General features: G+C 44.4%; 1 long non-coding RNA gene across 1 annotated transcript; it reads left to right on the forward strand.

The window, feature by feature from the left end:
- Positions 1 to 5,504: 5,504 nt before the first annotated feature.
- LOC116563168 lies at positions 5,505 to 6,470 on the forward strand. Its single transcript, XR_004274255.1, has 2 exons — positions 5,505 to 5,692; positions 6,114 to 6,470. It is a non-coding gene; the product is annotated as an uncharacterized LOC116563168 (long non-coding RNA).
- The last annotated feature ends 12,583 nt before the right edge of the window (positions 6,471 to 19,053 follow it).

Below are 19,053 nucleotides of genomic sequence, written 5' to 3' on the forward strand. Positions count from 1 at the left end.
CTTCAGGGACTTATATTGTCTCACTGATCCTACTTTCCTCATCAATAATGTGAGAACAAGAGTGTCTGCCTCACGTGCATCAGAAACTGTGAAGATACAGTCAAGTAATACAAGCTGTAGAGAATGAGATAATGAAGCCCACACTTTAAAAACAGACCAGGTGTCTACTAATCATAAGGCGGTTTCACTTTTGTTACTGCATTTGACTTTTTCTGACAACAACCTTATGAGGCAGGATTATAATGATGTTTACTTTACATGTGATGAAAGTTGGGTTCCTTCATTTAATAGATGCTCTTTGAGCAGGTTCTGTGAACAAGACAAGACCACGGGAACTGTAGCTCAGAAGAGGAAACAGACTGCATGTACATGTTGGGGACCCTGGGGCTCAGGGCTTCTGCTCTGTCTCTACTCACCCTCTGATGACCTCTCTGGCCTCATGGTTTTCAGTCCCATGCCTGTATCATGGCAACCCATATTTCTATGTCCAGCCAAGCCCTCTCCAGACCTGCGTGTCTGCCCAATCAGCCTCTCCACTTGTTTTTCTAATAGACACCTCGAACCTAAAATATGCAAAATTAAGACGTCTTACCCCTCTACTCCAACATCTTCCAATCTCAGCCAGCAGCACCTCTGTTCTTCCGGCTGTGTGGAGTCATCCCTGATTCCTGTCTTTTTCTCATGCCCCACAAACAATCAGGAAATCTATTTTAACCTACTTTCAAAAAACATATCCAGAGTCTGAGTGCTTCTCCCTACCTCCAGAGCCACGCCCTGGCCCGAGCTCTCTTTCACCTGGTTCTCACCTGGATCTCCGGCTCCATTTTGCGAGTCACCCCCTGCAATCTGTTCTCCAAACAGCAGCTGGCCTGGTCCTTGTGAAAAGCAATGTCCACCTGCTGCTCAAGAACCCACGAATGGCTCCCCATTTCCTTCCCCAGTAAGGCCAAAGTCTAAAGCATCTACAAAGCCCTAAGTGATCAGTTTCTATCTGCTTTCCTTATGTTGGAGGCTGTGAAGCTCCTTAAAATATAAACAGTTCTTTTTTTTGGGGGGGGGGGGCGCCAAAATGGCCGAGAAAAGCCAGCACCGGAATGCAGCTTCCAGCGAATATGAGACTCAGAGGACTAGGGGACTTCGCAATTCCAAACGAGGAGCCAGGTTTGGGCGCTGAATTTAGGCCCAGGGAAGGAGCTGCAGGGCGAGAGCCGCCCAGGGAGGCAAATCAAGACGGCGGGGAGCGGGTGGGGGTGGCGTGCGTACCCACCTGATATGTGCAGCCGGCTTAACCCCCTCGGGGTGCTCCCTTTCGGACCCTGTGCTTACCTCATCACTCCTGCAACCGACGGTCCACAAGAGCCCTGCCAGACAGTGGGGTGCTGTGGGTAGTCGATGCAAATCTGAGCAGCAGCTACCGCCAGGTGTGTCTCAGGGACCTGAGCGGGCGTTTGGACGCCAGCTGGATGGACCATCTCATAGAGGGAGGCAGAGTTGAAAGCAGGGAAACAGACCATAAGGCCTGGCAGGCCCCACCTCTAGAGAACTCAAAGGGAAGCCCTTGCAAGAGAGCTTGGCAGCAAACACACCAGCTAGTCCGCAACCAGGAAGATCGAGCTCTGGGAGAGACGCCATTGGGAAGGCGGGGCCAATCTCACCTGCGAACAAACTCCAGGGAGGGACCACCCACCCAACAACCTGATTGAACCCAAGCGAGCCCAGCAGCGCCCTCTACAGGCCAAAAATATACAGCTCCAACCTCTATAGAAAAAAAAGGCTGCTCAGAGACTCCTCCTGAAATCAACAACTTCAAAGATTAAAGGGAGATAAACTCGTGACAATGGGAAAAATCCAGCACAAAACGGATGAAACCATCAAAGAACAGAACACCTCTTCTCCTCCCAGGGATCACAACTCCTCACCATCAAGGGAACAAAAAAATACAGAGAATGAATCTGATGAATTGACAGAAGCAGGCTTCAGAAGGTGGGTAATAACAAACTTCTCTGAGTTAAAAAACCATGTTCTAACCCAATGCAAAGAAACTAAGAACCTTGAATACAGGTTAGACGAAATGCTAACTGGAATAACCAGCTTAGAGAAGAACATAAACGACTTGATGGAGCTGAAAAACACAGCACGAGAACTTTGTGAGGCATACACAAGTTTCAACAGCTGAATCGATCAAGCAGAAGAAAGGATGTCAGAGATAGAAGGCCAAATCAATGAAATAAAATGAGAAGGCAAGATCAGAGAAAAAAACAGTGAAAAGAAATTAACAAAGCCTCCGAGAACTATGGGATTATGTGAAAAAACTTAATCTACACTTGATCGGCATACCTGAATGTGATGGGGAGAATGAATCCAAGTTGGAAAACAGCACATCAAAAAGCTTATCCATCACAATCAAGTAGACTTCATACCAGGGATTCAAGGCTGGTTCAACATATGCAAATCTATAAACCTAATTCACCACATAAACAGAACCAAAGACAAAAACCACATGATTATCTCAATAGATGCAGAGAAGGCCTTTGACAAAATTCAACAGCCCTTTGTGCTAAAAACTCTCAATAAACTAGGTATCAGTGGAACATATCTCAAAACAATAGAAGCTATTTATGACAAACCCACAGCCAATGTCATATTGAATGGGCAAAAATTAGAAGCATTCCCTTTAAAAACAGGTACTGGACAAGGATACCCTCTCTCACCACTCCTATTCAGTATAGTATTGGAAGTTCTAGCCAGAGCAATTAGGCAAGAAAAAGAAATAAAGGGCATTCAATTAGGAAAAGAAGAAGTCAAATTGTCCCTATTTGCAGATGATATGATCATATATTTAGAAGACCCCATCATCTCAGCCCAAAACCTCCTTAAGCTGATAAGCAACTTTGGCAAAGTCTCAGCATACAAAATCAATGTGCAGAAATCACAAGCATTCCTATACACCAATAACAGACAGAGAGCCAAATCATGAGCAAACTCCCATTTACAATTGCTACAAAGAGAATAAAATACCTAGGAATACAACTAACAAGGGATGTAAAAGATCTCTTCAAGGGGAACTGCAAACCACTGATCAAGGAAATAAGAGAGGACACAAACAGATGGAAAAATATTCCATGCTCATGGTTAGGAAGAATTGATATCATGAAAATGGCCATACTGCCCAAAGTAATTTATAGATTCAATGCTATCCCCATCAAGCTACCATTGACCTTCTTCACAGAACTGGAAAAAACCACTTTAAGCTTCATATGGAAACAAAAGAGAGCCTGCATAGCCAAGACAATCCTAAGCAAAAAGGACAAGGCTGGAGGCATCACGCTACCTGACTTCAAATTATACTACAAGGCTACAGTAATCAAAACAGCATGGTACTGGTACCAAAACACAGATATAGACCAATGGAACAGAACAGAGGCCTTGGAGGCAATGCCACACATCTATAACCATCTGATCTTTGACAAACTAGACAAAAACAAGCAATGGGGAAAGGATTCCCTGTTTAATAAATGGTGTTGGGAAAACTGGCTAGCCATATACAGAAAGCTGAAGCTGGACCCCTTCCTTATACCTTATACAAAAATTAACTCCAGATGGATTAAAGATTTAAACATAAGAACTAACACCATAAACACCCTAGAAGAAAACCTAGGCAAAACCATTCAGGACATAGGCACAGGCAAGGACTTCATGACTAAAACACCAAAAGCAATGGCAACGAAATAGACAAATGGGACCTAATTAAACTTAAGAGCTTCTGCACAGCAAAAGAAACAATCATTAGAGTAAACTGGCAACCAATAGAATGGGAAAAATTTTTCCCAATTTATGCATCAGACAAAGGGCTAATATCCAAAATCTACAAAGAACTAAAGCAGATTTACAGGAAAAAAACTAACCCATTCAAAAGTGGGCAAAGGATATGAACAGACACTTTTCAAAAGAAGATAAATATGTGGCCAACAAACATATGAAAAAAATGCTCATCATCATTGGTCATTAGAGAAATGCAAATCAAAACCACATTGAGATACCAGCTCACTCAAGTTAGAATGGCAATCATTAAAAAATCTGGAGACAACAGATGCTATAGAGGACGTGGAGAAAAAGGAACAATTTTACACTGTTGGGAGTGTAAAGTAGTTCAACTATTGTAGAAGACAGTGTGGCAATTACTCAAGGATCTAGAAATAGAAATTCCATTTGACCCCCCCAATCTCATTACTGGGTATATATCCAAAGGATTATAAATCATTCTATCATAAAGACAACATGCACACCTATGTTCATTGCGGTGCTGTTTACCAGCCTATATTTCCATGAATGATAGACTGGACAAGGAAAATGTGGCACATATACACCATGGAATACTATGCAGCCATAAACAACGATGAGTTAGTGTCCTTTGTAGAGACATGGATGAACCTAGAAACCACCATTCTCAGCAAACTGACACAAGAACAGAAAACCAAACACTGCATGTTTTCACTCACAGGCCGGTGATGAACAATGAGAACACTTGGGCACAGGGAAGGGAACAACACTCACAGGGCTAGGTGAGGGGGTGGGACGGGGAGGAGGGGGAGGCATGTATGTATTTACGCAGCAATCCTGCAGGATACAGGATGTGCACATGTACCCCAGAGCCCAAATACATTAAAAAAAAAAAAAATGAGAAGGAATAAAAGGACAGCCACCTCCTCAGCAGAGCCAGTTCGCAGTCTGCTAGAAGCAAGACGTGCTGGAACCTTCTCCCCTAACCCCTACTGGGTATGTGAGAGAAGCCAGACCTGCTGGATCCACTGGAAATGCCTGAGACGGGCAGGAAAGGACTGTAAACCTGGAAGACATCAGTTAAGCACGGAGGAGAGAGAGCCCTAGGGCGCCCAGGAACTTGGAATAAGGTTGCCCTCTGCGGGTGAAACTGTGAAATCATCTCACAGTTCACAGAGCAGACCTGCGCAACCGTCACCCGACTGGGGGTACCAACGCATCGCAGATGGAGGGCGCCGGAGCGCTTCCCAGACGCGGGGACAAAGGCCTGGGAGGGCTGTGGGGCTCTCGGAAGTATCTGGTCACCTTGAGAGGAGTCCGCCGGCTATCGGAGCCTGATGTCGCTGCACCTTCGATTCCTCAAACGCCCCTGCTCTTACTTTGCGGTCTTGCAGCAACTTCTCCGCTCGGGCCTCCCCTAGGCCTTGCCCCCTGAGGAGGGGGCGCATTCCACAGGCGGATTCGCACCCTCGTCAGCACTTTCTCTTGCAAATTAACAAGTGGCCCTCAGCGTGGAAGCACCGCCCGGCCTTTCACCGGGAGGTCACCGGGGTGAGGCCGCTCAAGGTCTGCAGACCCCGGGAGTTGCCAGGATCTCCCCCGCGCGCTGGTTGGTGAAGGCCAGCAGAGGGCGAACCCGGCCCCCAGCAGCGGCCCTTCCATGGCTGGGCTCTGGCACCACCAAGTGGTCAGCACGTCTCGGAGCTCCAGAGGGTAGAGCAGAATTGGGTAGATGAGGGTGCATTTTTCTGGGAGGAGTCTAAGGCTTCGCTCTGACTCCCAAAGGCTAAAGAGCCCGCCCCGGGAGGCAGGACGCGAGGCCGGCCGCGGGAAAGAGCCCTGGCTGTCCCTCCCGGCCTAGCGCTACCTCTTTGATCTCATCCTCCTTGTGGCGGCGAGAGTCACCAAAGATGTGAGGGGCCATTGGGCGTCTGGAGAGTGGTGGAGGTCGGCGCCAGCGGGACCCCAGATTGGAGCCGCCGTCGTCGGACGGGCAGACCCTGCTGTAATAGCTCCCAGCCGGCCGCGGGAGGCAGGTGGGGCCCGCCGCGAGTCCTAGGGAAAAACGCCTTCCTCTTGATTCTCTCAAAGGAGTCCGAGCCCTGGAAAGGGACACCAAGGTGCCTCCGGGACCCCGGAGACGGCCAACAGGCCCAAAAGAGAGTACTTATCCAAGCGGAGAACCTCTGTCCACCTCCGCCCTCCCGGGACTCAAAGTTGTTTGTCAAAGGAACCGCCAGGTTTCCTTGTAGATGGGCACGGTATGCACTGTGCGCGCACACACAGACACACACATATGCGCGCGCGCACGTATGTATATACATATTTTCCAGTTGCAACGGTAGGATTGCCCGTGCCAGCTTCCGGAAATGAGCATCCGCTCCCTCTCCCGGGAGTGGGCGTGGGGTTCACCGAGAGGAGAGACCTTGCGTTTGCGCCGGGCCTGCTCGGTGCCAGGCCATCCCAGGCTTCAGTCTACCCTGGTTTCCGGTCTACGCGTTGTGGGTAGCAGCATTGGCGTGTTGCGCCTCGGGGAGCAAGCTGAGCGAGGATCCAAAAGGTGCGCAATAGCTGGAGAGGAAGGGGCGATGCCTCACCTGGCCCCCTCCCTGAGGCTCCATCCAGCCCAGAAAAAAGGAGCTGCTTTCTCCCCCACCTACCCGAGGATAAATAATCGGGCGCTGACATTTTCCTGCGTTCTTTTTGATAAAACTGTTTTAGGTTGGCTATTGTGGCCCAGGATGGAAGCCTTCTCCCTGGAGCAAACCTGCCCACGCCCAGGCGGGCAGTGGAGTCAGCCTTGCCCCAGCCTGCCCTCTCGGGAAACAATGCCCCTTTGTCGCTCGCCCTCCCAGGGCTAATCTGCCCCTCCCCTTAGCTCAGGGCTCCCTCCCGTTAGAACATTCCAAAGATAGCCACAAGTCACACTCTTCTTTGAGGTCTCTGCTTGGGAAGAAAACAAAGCAGCCTTCCTAATTACACGGAGGGAGTGTGATTTTTCCTGCAAATAATATGACTATTTGCCAGCCTTGGCTCCTCCCTGAAGCCCTGCTGTGAGGGTTTATCAGGTCACTTAGGTTTTGTGCCTCGTGTGAATTCCCACAATCAGTAAATTACAGAGGGGGGCACAAACCCAGCACTGTCTGACGTAGAGAAATTACATATACATACATACATGCATACATACATACAGTCTTTCCACCACCCAGGATTGAAAATTAATGCTGTCTTTGGCATTGTCCCTTATCCACCCAAACCCTCCAAAAGGCTGGCTGGCATTTGCTTGACTCCAGTTCTACCTGCCTCAGTAAATAATATCTTCCCACTCCATCCAACACCCTCCTCCCTCTTTACCTGCCTCACCTGCTTGGTTGCTTGGTAGCACTAAGGGTCACAGTGAGACTGTTTTGGGGGACCCGGCCACATATGTCCTCTGCCTCCTCATTCAGTTCCAAGAGGACAGTGCCTTCTACTTGGGTGTGCCTCCAGGATGGTCCTCTCCTTTTGGGCTCTGGCTCGTCAGTCCTCCCTCAGTGCTCCCACCAGAGTCTCAGTTCACTGCCAGGACCCAGGAGTACTGTTCCCTCCTGTGTCTTCTGCAGAAGGGCAGAACTTTAAGGGTGCTATGAATAATGGTATTTCTCCTTGTTGAACTACTGGCAGCACCTATACGTGTCCACACAGGCTAGAGCCGGTCCTGGTTTAAGTGTGATCATTAAAGGCGCAGGGCAGTGGATGGTGGCTGTGAGGTCACTAAGGGAACATAGTCCAGGGACTTGGTTTCTCACAGTTTGGGTGTCGATGGAGGGAACATTTGTTTTGGCAGCATGCAGGGTGCTTTGGCAACATTTTAAAAATTGTCCTGCTTTCCTGATAAATGCGCCCTATTGCAGTTGCCTCCTTCCCTCCTCCCTTCACTGTTTTTCTTCTCTCTTCTGTTTCTTCCCACATCCATGGTGGTCCTTTGGCGTCTCAATTTCCTCTTCTGAAAAGCTTGCGATTATAGTAATTCACAGGGTGGTAATAAGAATTAGGCCACATAGCATGTATTTAATAAATTGGTCCCATTTCCTTACGTTTTCTCATTTTTTCCTCTTTTCCACTGACTTTGAATTCTCCCTTCTTTTGCTTCTGCCTGTTCTTCACAGAGATTGGAGATGAGGCTGCATCAGGCAGAGACAAGGGATGGGCTCTGGGGAACCTCTGGTTCCTTTTTTTCATTCCACTCACTTTGGACTCTACCCTTTGAAGATTACTGTCATTATGAATAGCTGTTAATGTCTTGTTAGCTAACTGTCTCCCACCACTGACCTCTAGGAGTGACTAGCTCCTGAATTATTTACTTTTTGGAACTCATCATTGGGTGTATGGTCACACGATTTGGAATCCTAGAGTAAACAAATTCAATACTGTAAGTTGATTCAAGTTGGGGCCAGATCTAAACTCAACGACATTAAAAATGTACCTGCCTACTCTGAGGATTTCTTCCAAAGGTTATACAGAGGGACTTGTAGCATTCATCTTAGCACTTTGTCTGGGCTAAGAGACCTGGCTTCACCTCTTGAGGATTGTATAGTAGTGAGGGCCCTGAATATCCTAGTCTTTTGCAGGAAAGATTCTTCTTGTCCAGAGCCTGGACTAGCTGTCCTTTACATGTCTATGCCTTCTCCCCTCTGTGATGCTGCCTCTCTTTACAGTTCAGTCTTCAGCAACCATTTACTATGTTGAAAGGGGTGGAAATAAAGGTGCAGACTCCGTGTCCCTGATAAGACAACTCTGAAGGGCTATCCCAGCTTCAGAACTCTCTGGGGGCCTGCTGAGTTACCGTTTGCCTCACAGCCCACCGTCTCTTTTGCCCGATCCTGTGTTTTCCCCTTTCCCACATGTGTTCCGCCAGAGCACTCCTCTGTTAATTTCCTGCATGCTACTTTCATCTCAGACACTGATTCCTGGGGAGCCCAACCTGCAACATGGATCTAAGTGGAAAGCACATGGAATGCAGCCTGAGACATGAGTCTGTTCAAACCCTGGCTCTGTCGCTTAGTGGTTATGCGGTTTGGGGCAAGGCATTTAATTCCTCTAAAGTTCACTTTCATCTGGGGGAAAAAGATAACTGTGAGGATTAAAAGAGTTTAAATATAGTGTATGAGTGCCTGGCCTACTGAAGCAGTGCAACAGATGTTGGCCCTTCCTTCAATGATATTTATTGAACATGGCATCCCATGTGTTACTAGAATTTGTATTTCTACTTTATAAATTTTACCAGAATTTATGTATTTTCATATTCTTGAAACTAATACTGAATTTTTGAAAGGGGCAACTCCTTCCTTACTAAAGTTTTAGAACACTATCCTAAATGAAGTATAACAGTTACCAAATTAGGTGGCATCTGGATCTGGTTGACCTTGAACAAACAGGTTAATCATATAACTTAGCTAAGTCATTGTGAAATTTCCTCATTTGTAGGAAGAGATATTAATAGTAACTACTTGTGGGAGATGGTGCTTTCCATAAATGCCTACAAAGTACTTTCCATCTCAGCTGCTCTTCAGAAATGAACTTGCCATTCCTCCATCAATAAATGGAATCTAATTCCCCTTCCTTTGCATCTGAGCTGGCCTCAGGTACTTACCTGGGCATTGGAATGTGGCAAAAGTGATGGTCTGAGATTTCCAAGGCTAGATCATACAAGCTAAGTCATTCCATGTGGGTCTTTTGGGATGTTCCCTCTTGGAACCCAGCCATCATGCGTGAGAAGGCTGAACACTTGGAAAAGCCATGTGTAGGTGCTCTGGCTAACAGTCCCAGCCAACAACAAGCATCAACTGCCAGCCGAGTGAGCCCTCCCGACATCCAGCACCTTTGGGCCTTCTGATGACGCAGCACCAGCCCACATCTGGGACCCCAAAAAGAATGGAAATAAACTGAGCCCAGTTAGCATACAAACCAAGACAGATAATAATAAATGGTTGTTTTAAGCCATTAAGTTATGGAGTGGTTTGTCATGCAGCCATAGAAACTAAAACTAAAACTATCTCCTAAGATTATGTGAAAATTAAGTAAGACATTGCATGCAAACTGATTACTAAAGTGCTTAGTAAATGATTAATGCAGTTGCAGAAAAAAGTAAGCTGATTATATGGGGAGATAAAACATGGGCACAAATAGCTATAATACTAAGCAGACACCATCTGAATCAATATTTAGTGGACACCTATCCCATGCCAAGCTCTCTATATAATCATAGAATCTCCAAGTAGAACAGAATTTGGGAAATATTCTAGTTCAGCCTCCCACTTAGTGAGGACATCTCTTCTTGAATGCCTATGTAATACAACTATTATTTATTAAGCCCCATTCTGCACCAGAAAATGTGGTAGATGGCAATATTAGGAAGTGGGATAGAAAGAGAACTAAAACACAGTGCCAGAGGCAGACACATGTTTCTGCCCAGTGTCCTATGTGCAGGGAGAGAGGATACAAAGAAGAGGGATGCATTTCCTCCACATGGAATGGGGTGAGTCGTCTCACTGTCGGGCAGCTCTGCTGATTTAGCTTCCTGGTGCTCTGGATCCTGCTGATACATTTTCTGTGCATCAGCTTGTGTTCTGAGTGGCAGTTCCCTGACTCTTTGCCTTCTTGCTCCATATCCTGATGTTGGCTGTTGACACATCCACTTACCCATCTCTGCTTAAAGCTGACCCTTGTCAAGGAAGGAGGGGTTTCCCTGGCTCTTTTACACCAGCCTGTGGGCTCTTTAAGGGCAATACTGGATCTTATTCATCATTGAGGCCCCAGCTTCTAGAGCCACCAATATAAAATGAAATGAGAGAGAGACAGAGAAGAAAACGCCACCAAACAAATGCATCTCATTTTGTGTGGGTTCAGAAAAATGCCAGAGCTTCCTTTAATTCAAGTTTATTTCAAACAACTACATCAGGGCAAATTAGCAGTGTAAGCTGCTTTCTCAAGTTTCACGAGTAGCACTAAGTTTTTAAAACATTGGGGGTTTAATAGGCAGGTAATCAGTTTAAAAAAAAAAAAAACACTGATGAGTTCACTTTGAGTCCACTACAGCCAAGTATCTGGCAGCTGCTACAGTTATGAGCTATCACAGTTTCCTACGGAGAGCCATGTTTTATGACTTCTAAATATTATCTTTAAAAATGTTTCACAAACCATGAGTTTCACACAAATGTAAGGGTTAGAATTTCAATTTTAAATAATAAACGTAAGTTCAGTGTCATATCAGAGGAAACTCTAGTTTTCTCCTTTTGAGAAACAGAGGGGGTAACTCACCAGAGCAGAGCAGAGTCATCTGAATTGGGCCCTTTATTCTCAGCCGAACCTGCTGAGAGGCTCCATCTACCACTCACAAGGTACTGGGAGCGGGAGAATGTGCATGGTCAGACAAAAGTTTGCTTCCTTGCTCGGTTTCCGTTTAATCACTTCTCTTCTTTATTTTCCTCTTTCTTATTTGAAACTTATTACTTGTTTGTATTGTTTCTCTGCAGGGCTGTAATTGTAGTTTATACAAACCAGTAGAGTACAGGGTTCTTTCATTTAGCAGCTTAGTTTAGTTTTTGTTGTGACAGTGCATTCATATCATGGTGTGGGGGGCAGAATCTATTTACAACTCTGGGGACAGTGCAGTCCCCTATATAAAATCACCGAAACATCCCTATGGAGAAAAAGATGGGAAATTAGAAGAAAAAAGAAAGCTTGAGGGGGAAAAGGGTAGAGCTTTTCATTTGGAAAAAGGGGAGGAATGGGAAGTTGAGAATCAGCATATACTTGGTCAGTGGGTGCATCCTAACGGGCTGGGGTGAACCCAGAAGCTGTTAGACCCCTGAGACGTGGCGACAAAATGCAATGGTTGGTGGGTGAACTTTGAGGCCTGGGTGTGAAAATCAGCAATGAAGGGTAAATACTACAAATTGGTAGTAGATCCCGGAAGGTGGTGGTGGATTCCTGATGCCAGGATTAGAACCAGAGAGCTGCAGATGCGACAGAGTAGGAGTAGCTCAGGCTCTGAGGGTGTAGGACCACATGTGAGGGTGGTGGCAAAAATTGAGGGCAGTGACGGCCAAGGAGGAAAACTATTTCTCAGTAGGAGTGGAGCCTCTTCACGCCAGGAGGTCCGGGGGTAGAGCCACCCTCTGAAAGTGGAAGTGGAGAGAATCTGTGCCAGTGTGTTTGAAACCCGCCTGGCCAGGCTCTTTGCTCGACACCCTGAAGGTGATGGTCTTGTGAGACTCACTGCAGGTCAGTGGTACTTTTAGCACCTGTCCAGGAACTTTTAATCCTGTTCCTAAGCAGAAATGAACCAACGGCAGGGCATGATGCCCCTGTCAATCTCTAAACAGTCAATCTGGAAGAGGAGGCTCGGCCATTCTCCTGCAAATTTCTCTGCTTAGTTATTTTATAGCCTAAAGAGATTCTTTTTCATCTCCATCTTATCTGGCATTGGCTGGGATGTTTTCTCTTTGGCTTATCTTGACCAATTTTGTTTGCTTTTTTCCTTGAGTATGTGTTACAAAACTGACCTTCTTGTTATAAACTTGCATTTGTTTGAACCCAAGTTACTGCTCATAAAATGTGGGATCTTGTTGATGTCAGTGGTCTTTACAGCCCGCTGTCAGAGATACTCTCTGTGCTGCTGATTGCTCTCTAAGGAAGAGAACACTGCCCAGTTCTGGGCTTGGCTCTACTGCCTTATTAATGCTAGAAGTACACACTGGGGGTGCTTTCTACTTTTTCTAATAAATACGGATATGTTTAGCTACAGAAAGAAAAATAAACTACAGAAAAACTCTAAGTAGAATAAACTCTAGATGTCCTAAAGGGTACTGAAAAATCAGTGTTTCCTCTGTAAGCTTAGAATAAAATAGATGAACAATTCAGTACAGTATCTAGACCTAAGTATACAATTCATTGTAGATATTCTTATAATTATGAGTATGGTTTTACTCAAGTAATGGAAACAGCAAATCCAGTTTCTGGAAACTGCAGTGATGTCATTCCTCACACCCACTCAGACTCCAGGAGGCTCATCCAGTTTTCTACCAAGTGAGTCGATGCCTTTACTGCTCCCTTCTATAAAACACTAGGATAATCATGGTACATAATAATGCCTTTGTGTTTATACGGCATGATCACATCCATTTTCTTATTTGATCCCCACAATAACCTTGTTATGGTAAACAAAGAAGATCATGTTATCTCCATTTTAGAAGTGAGGAAATAAAGGCAAAAAAAAGCTTAAGTGACTGGCTTAATTACTAAGAAGTTTTCAAATTTGAAACAAGATTTTTCTCCCTGTGTCTCTGGGTGGAGTAAAGCATAGGCCAAAAGAAGCAGCCCCCTAGCTGGAGTTCCCAGCTGCTGTGACCCCTGGTCAATGCCATTGGCCAAGTTTTGCTGCCATCACTGGGACCATCAGAGTGGCGAGCATTTCTCCTCCACTTTTCAGGATTCTGGATCTGCAGTTTACTGACTTATAAGCAGCTGATGTCAGCATCTTATCCTGCCCGAGGTTGTACTGACAGGTGTTATTAGGAGACATCTGGGTGGAGCAAGCCACACTATTTCTACACATACACACTGACATCTTTATATAGTTTACATATTATTGACATGCTCACCAGAGGCAGCTTCGAAGGGAAAATGAAGTCTCAAGAGGGCATCGGGCCAGCTGGAGTAGACAGATAGATGGCAGGGATGGAGGGGCTTTTGCTCTGTGAAAGGCCAAGTAGCTCCATCTTCTAGAGGCCAGGCCTGAGCCTTGAGCACCGAGGTGATTGATTGGGGCACTTTGCATACATGAACAGCAGCTCTTGTGGATGATCCCCTTTTGCTTTAGTTAAAACACAGGGGAAGTTTCTCCCAAATTACCTGGCTCAGGGAAGTTGTAAGGATCTAAAATCACAGAACCAACCCTGTCTGTACAATAGAATCATAGGTGATGTTTTTAATACTTACAGATGCCAAATCCCACCCAAACCAATTAAATCAGAATTTTTGTGACTGAGATCCAGGCATCAGTATTGTTGTTTACAGTCGTATTGAAGTATAATTGATATACAATAAACTACATACTTAACAATCAGTTTGATGCACAGTGACAGATATATATCCTGACTCTTTTCTACATTCAAGATAATGAACATATGCAATATCTTGTAAAGTTTCCTCATGCTCTTTGTAATCTTTCTCTACTTCCCCATCCCATCACCAAGAAAACATTGATCTGGTTTTTGTGACAATAGATTAATTTACATTTCTAGAATTTTATATAAATGAAATATCATATGCTGTCTTTCTTTTGTCTGGCTTCTTTCACTCAGCAGAATTTTTTTGAGATTTATCCATGTGGCTATATATGTCAGTTTCTTTTCATTGATAAATAGCATTCATTGAATGGCGATACCATAGTTCATCTATTCCACTGTTGCTGGACATTTTTTTTTTCTGGCTGTGGATGGTTACAAATAAAGTTGCTCCGAACATACATATGCAAGTCTTTGTATGGATCTATGTTTTCTTTTCTCTTGGATCAATACCTAGGAGTGGAAAGCCTGAATCATATGGTAGGCATAGGTTTATCATTTTAAGAAGCAAACAGCTTTCCAAAGTGGTTGTGCCACTTTACATTTATGAGAGCTCTGGTTGCTACATACCCTCACCATTTTTGCCTGGGTCTACTTTATACTATACAGTGAGCATAGTTGATCTCATTGTGATTTTAAATTGCATTTCTGTAATGACTAATGAGGTTAAGCATCTTTCCATGTACTTTTTGCTATTTGCATATCCTCTTTGCTGAAGCTTATACTAAAACCATTAAGGAGGGACCCTAATATTAGTTTAAAAAATCAGTAAAACCTCCCTGGCGATTCTAATGTTCAACCAGGATTAAGCATCACTGTCTTACTATAAAATTGAATGCAAACCTCTCATTTTAATCACATGGAAACTGGGAGATTAAGGTTATTTGTATAGCAAGAAAAATTTCAAGACAATAAAATCACTCCTAAAATAGTTGTGGACTTTACAGAGCGAGTTCTCCACTGCAGACCTAACTATATTATTTCCATAAGTCAGACAAGTTTTACGTTGTCTCTGGTAAGACTTAGTGATATAATTCACTGAATTATTTGTTCCAATCTGATTATTTATCATTTCACTTAGTTATGAGTATTTGTTCTGCAATAAAGGTTGAAGGAAGTGCATTATTTCAATTAACTTTGAGACAGTATTATAACTATGGTGAAATGGAAGGGAAAATAGCCTCAGGGCTTCCACATATAGCGCTGACTACACAACCCTAGAGGGCTCCCTTCACACAGCAGATATGAAACTTGTGCATAACTGGTGCAACCGTGTGCAGGGGACTGAACAATCTTCATCTCTAAAATCTAGGTTCTGGGTCTCACCTTCTAATTGTGTGATCATAGAAAAGTCAGTTGAAGCTCTGAATCTTGGTTTAAAATAACATGGGAATAATTAGTGTTCACAGAATAGATGTGAATGATGTGAGATCACATTGCGAGTCAGCAAACCCAAAAGCTACAGGAGCCAGGTAAGTAAATTAAATGAACAAAGTGGGTCAGGTCAGAGAGGCAATAGAGATACAATGGAGACAGTGACAAACTGGAGGGTGCTTGCCCTGTCTACTCAGCTCTAGCTTGTTCAGTCCTTGAGGAAATTCTGGCCATAGCTTCTGTTTTTAAGAGAAAAGAGAAACCAAACACATCTGTGGTTCTGATGCAGTCCACTGATAAATGTGAAAGAGGTTTCTAAGTTAAAAGCCACCTAATAAATTTAAAGGGCATGTGTCTTAAATAAAGCTGTGAGTCAGTCTATGAGGGACTATTGTGGATATCTATCTGGCATCCTCTTCTCTGTCCTTCCTATGAGAACTACCAACACCATCATAGGGATCTATAACCCAGCCTAGGTCAATCATCTTACCGCACCCATCCAGCCACAGCGATTGACCCAAGGATTGCATGTACCCAACTAGGAAAAAGAAACCTTCCTGGGGATTCTCCTAGCCAGAACTAACACAGGAGCTTTCCTCCTTCTCCAGATATGAGACCACCAGGGTGAATATTCAGAGCTCCCTGTGCTTCACAGTGTATGAAGCAATATCATTTACTGCAGGTGAGAATGAAGACAACACAGAGTTATTGATGACAAATAGAGTTCTATCATTGTTTGAATCCCTGATTCAAGAGGCCCCTTCTAAATTCTTGTTACATGATCCAGTAAATTTGGGGCAAGGCTAGTTTGAGAGGGGTTTCTACTGCATCCAAGCAAAGGAATCCTAACAAATGCATTCTGCCATCTTGAAGAATCCTAACTAAGGCATTCTGCCCTCCAATGGCAGAGGATGAGTTTTTATTGACTTTTCAACACATCCTGTGACATTCGATTCACAGATAGAGGCTGCAGAGTTTAGAGGTGAGTCCGAGACAGGAGATGGAAACGTCGCAGAGGTATTTCAGGGAAAGCTAACCAAGGGTGTGCAGAATTCTCTCTGCTGATTTGAAATACCACAACCTGAAACATTTTCCAGATTTGAGAGCTCAGATGTGGGCTCTGCTGAGTTTCTGGAAGCAATGAGGCTCTAAGAAAGGGATTCATGCTAGGACACACAAGAGATTGAGGACAACACTACAATGACATTTTATTAATTTACATTAAAAGTAGAGCTGATATATAGACCAGAGCACTCCCGTTATCATCTTATGTTCTTAAGCTACATAGGAAGCCAAAACATAATCAACAGCTACTTTGTTCAAGTTGTTTAGCATTGCCAAGAGAGTCTGAAATCTGTATGCTCAGTGTACTTGCTCCAGAGAGGCAAACCAACATAGGAAGCCAGGCCATGAGCAGAAGGTTTGTTTGACTGGAACAGGATGGAAAATGAGGCCTTAGATAAGTTGTTGTTTAATGGCACTGAGCTGAAATAACTTTATGAATTTATTTTCCAGGGCTGAGGATGTAGCCTTTGGACTTCGAAATATTTAAAGTTCAGGTTGTCAAGCCTTTCTCTCTTTAACTTCTTTCAGATTATTTGTATTTTCCTAGCTTACAGGAAGAGTGCCTAGTGGTGAGATTTCTGGCAACACTTCAGGCTACTGATGGAGTTAAACAGAAGCCAGGAGCATTACTAACATTTCTTACTCTCAGGTTGGCCACTACCTAAGGGCAACCCTGCTAATTAATTCTCTAAGTCTGGGGAGAAGAAATGCTGGTGAGAATAATAAAAATAATGATGTTTTCAGGACTAATCAGGACCTGTCTTTCCTGATAATGTCCCAGGGAATTTCTCTGGCTTTTGGTAACCCTCATATAGGAGAGATAAGTTGATAGAACTCAGTCAGAATCTCAAGCAGAAAGTACTTGTTGAAAACCAAGGATTTACTGCCTGCATTTTGAAAAGACCCTAGAGACGGTCCCTCTCTTCTTGTTTTGCAAATATACCAAGGATGACATCCAGAAAATGTACAGCAACTCAGAGGAGGGAACTCGGCTCCTGTGTTCCGGGAACACTCTCCCCTTTCCACAAGCTTGCCACTTCCTCACTTCTGAGACTTCTACTTCCCTGAGGAGGTTTCCTTCTAGATGCAGTGAACAAAATACTTCTGGATATGCCAAATCAGCAAGTATGCTGGAGACACACACTTGGTACGGCCTAAATAAACTAAATCCCAGAAGCTGCTGTCTGATGTTTTTGCAGGGGCAGACGTCAGTGGCAGGCCTGAGCTGGCCTTCAGTATGCAGGCTGGCAGGGGCAGTCTGGGCAGCTTCTGCCAGTTCTCAGAGACTTACCATGACTGTTCACTGTCTCACACTTGTTCCTTTTCAGGCTTTACACGACTCATATGGTGCCTTTCATTTCAGTGCCTACTACTCATTTCAGTGACTCAGCCGACCCAGAAAGGAGAAAAGCAAATGGACATGAGGTGTGCGGAGGAGTCTACTGAAGATGGGATTGACTGGGTTTTAAGCAAGTAGGATTTTAGGATGGATAAGGGAGCATTCTGAGGATCTTACATTTTCAAGGCATAATGTTCAACATTTATTGTCAAACCCAATTTCTAGCTAAGCCATTTGTGCTTTCTGAATAACCACTTTAATTTTCACATCTACTCACCTTTTAAAAAATGAAGTATGCACCAAATTTTAAACAAATAGGATCAACCTTGGAAAGATAATTATGAATCTTTGCATTTTTATGATAACTGGTAGTTTGCAAAGCTAGTTTCACTTGATCTTTACAAAAACGCTATGGGGTGATATTTTTATTACCCACATTTTATAGATAAGGAATTAATCTCACAAAGGTTTGAAGACTTTCCCAAAAGTGTCACAGGACAACAAAACTAGTGAACCCCAAGGCCCTCTTCCAAAATGATCATCTGCCTTTCCCCTACCAACCCACACTCACAGACACAGTGTCCAAGAGAAAATGATCATCTGCCTTTCCCCTACCAGCCCACACTCACAGACACAGTGTCCAAGAGAAAATGATCATCTGCCTTTCCCCTACCAACCCACACTCACAGACACAGTGTCCAAGAAGCTCTGCCGCTTTCTCACTGCCATCTTTGGGTTGCTGCATCCTACCCGCAATGCTTACCTTCAAAGCAGATGCTGACGACGTGTTTGGATTTGGGAAGCTTGAGTATGAAGTAAAACTCAATAGTGCTGGAAACATGTTGAGTTTCAGTTCTCTGATTCTCCTCTTCTGAGACTCCAGGTCCAACCCTCACTGGTACCTTCAGAATCACAGATACCACTGATGAGGTTCTGACTTGCTTCATTTTCATTCGTGACTTTGACTCTCAGATCATACTTTGATCCTGGTCCTTCCGGCTTTGATCTAGAAACATCCTGACCTCTAAGGCGCCATCCAACCAGTTTTGTCCTGGAAGTGTAAATATCATTGCCCACAGCAGATCTAGCAACAACAACTAACATTTGCTGAGCACTTACCATGTGCCAAGCATGGTAAATGATGAATGCTTTATGTTCATTAACTCATTTAACACTCATAGCAACCCTTTGAGGTAGGTACTCATAACTGTATAGATGAGAAGGTTAAGGTGAGTAACTTGCCAAAGATCACATAGTTAAGTGGGGAAGCTAGGATTTGTGACTACACCATTTTGACTTTAGAGCGTGGGCTCTTAACCATTAGGAAGTATTGGCCTCCAGAAGTCATCTTACATCCACCCCCTCACCACGGATAATCAAAGACGA

The sequence above is a fragment of the Sapajus apella genome, unplaced genomic scaffold (genome assembly GCF_009761245.1).
Source record: "Sapajus apella isolate SASKATOON/1434 unplaced genomic scaffold, GSC_monkey_1.0 scaffold34, whole genome shotgun sequence".
NCBI classification, from domain to species: Eukaryota; Metazoa; Chordata; class Mammalia; order Primates; family Cebidae; genus Sapajus; species Sapajus apella.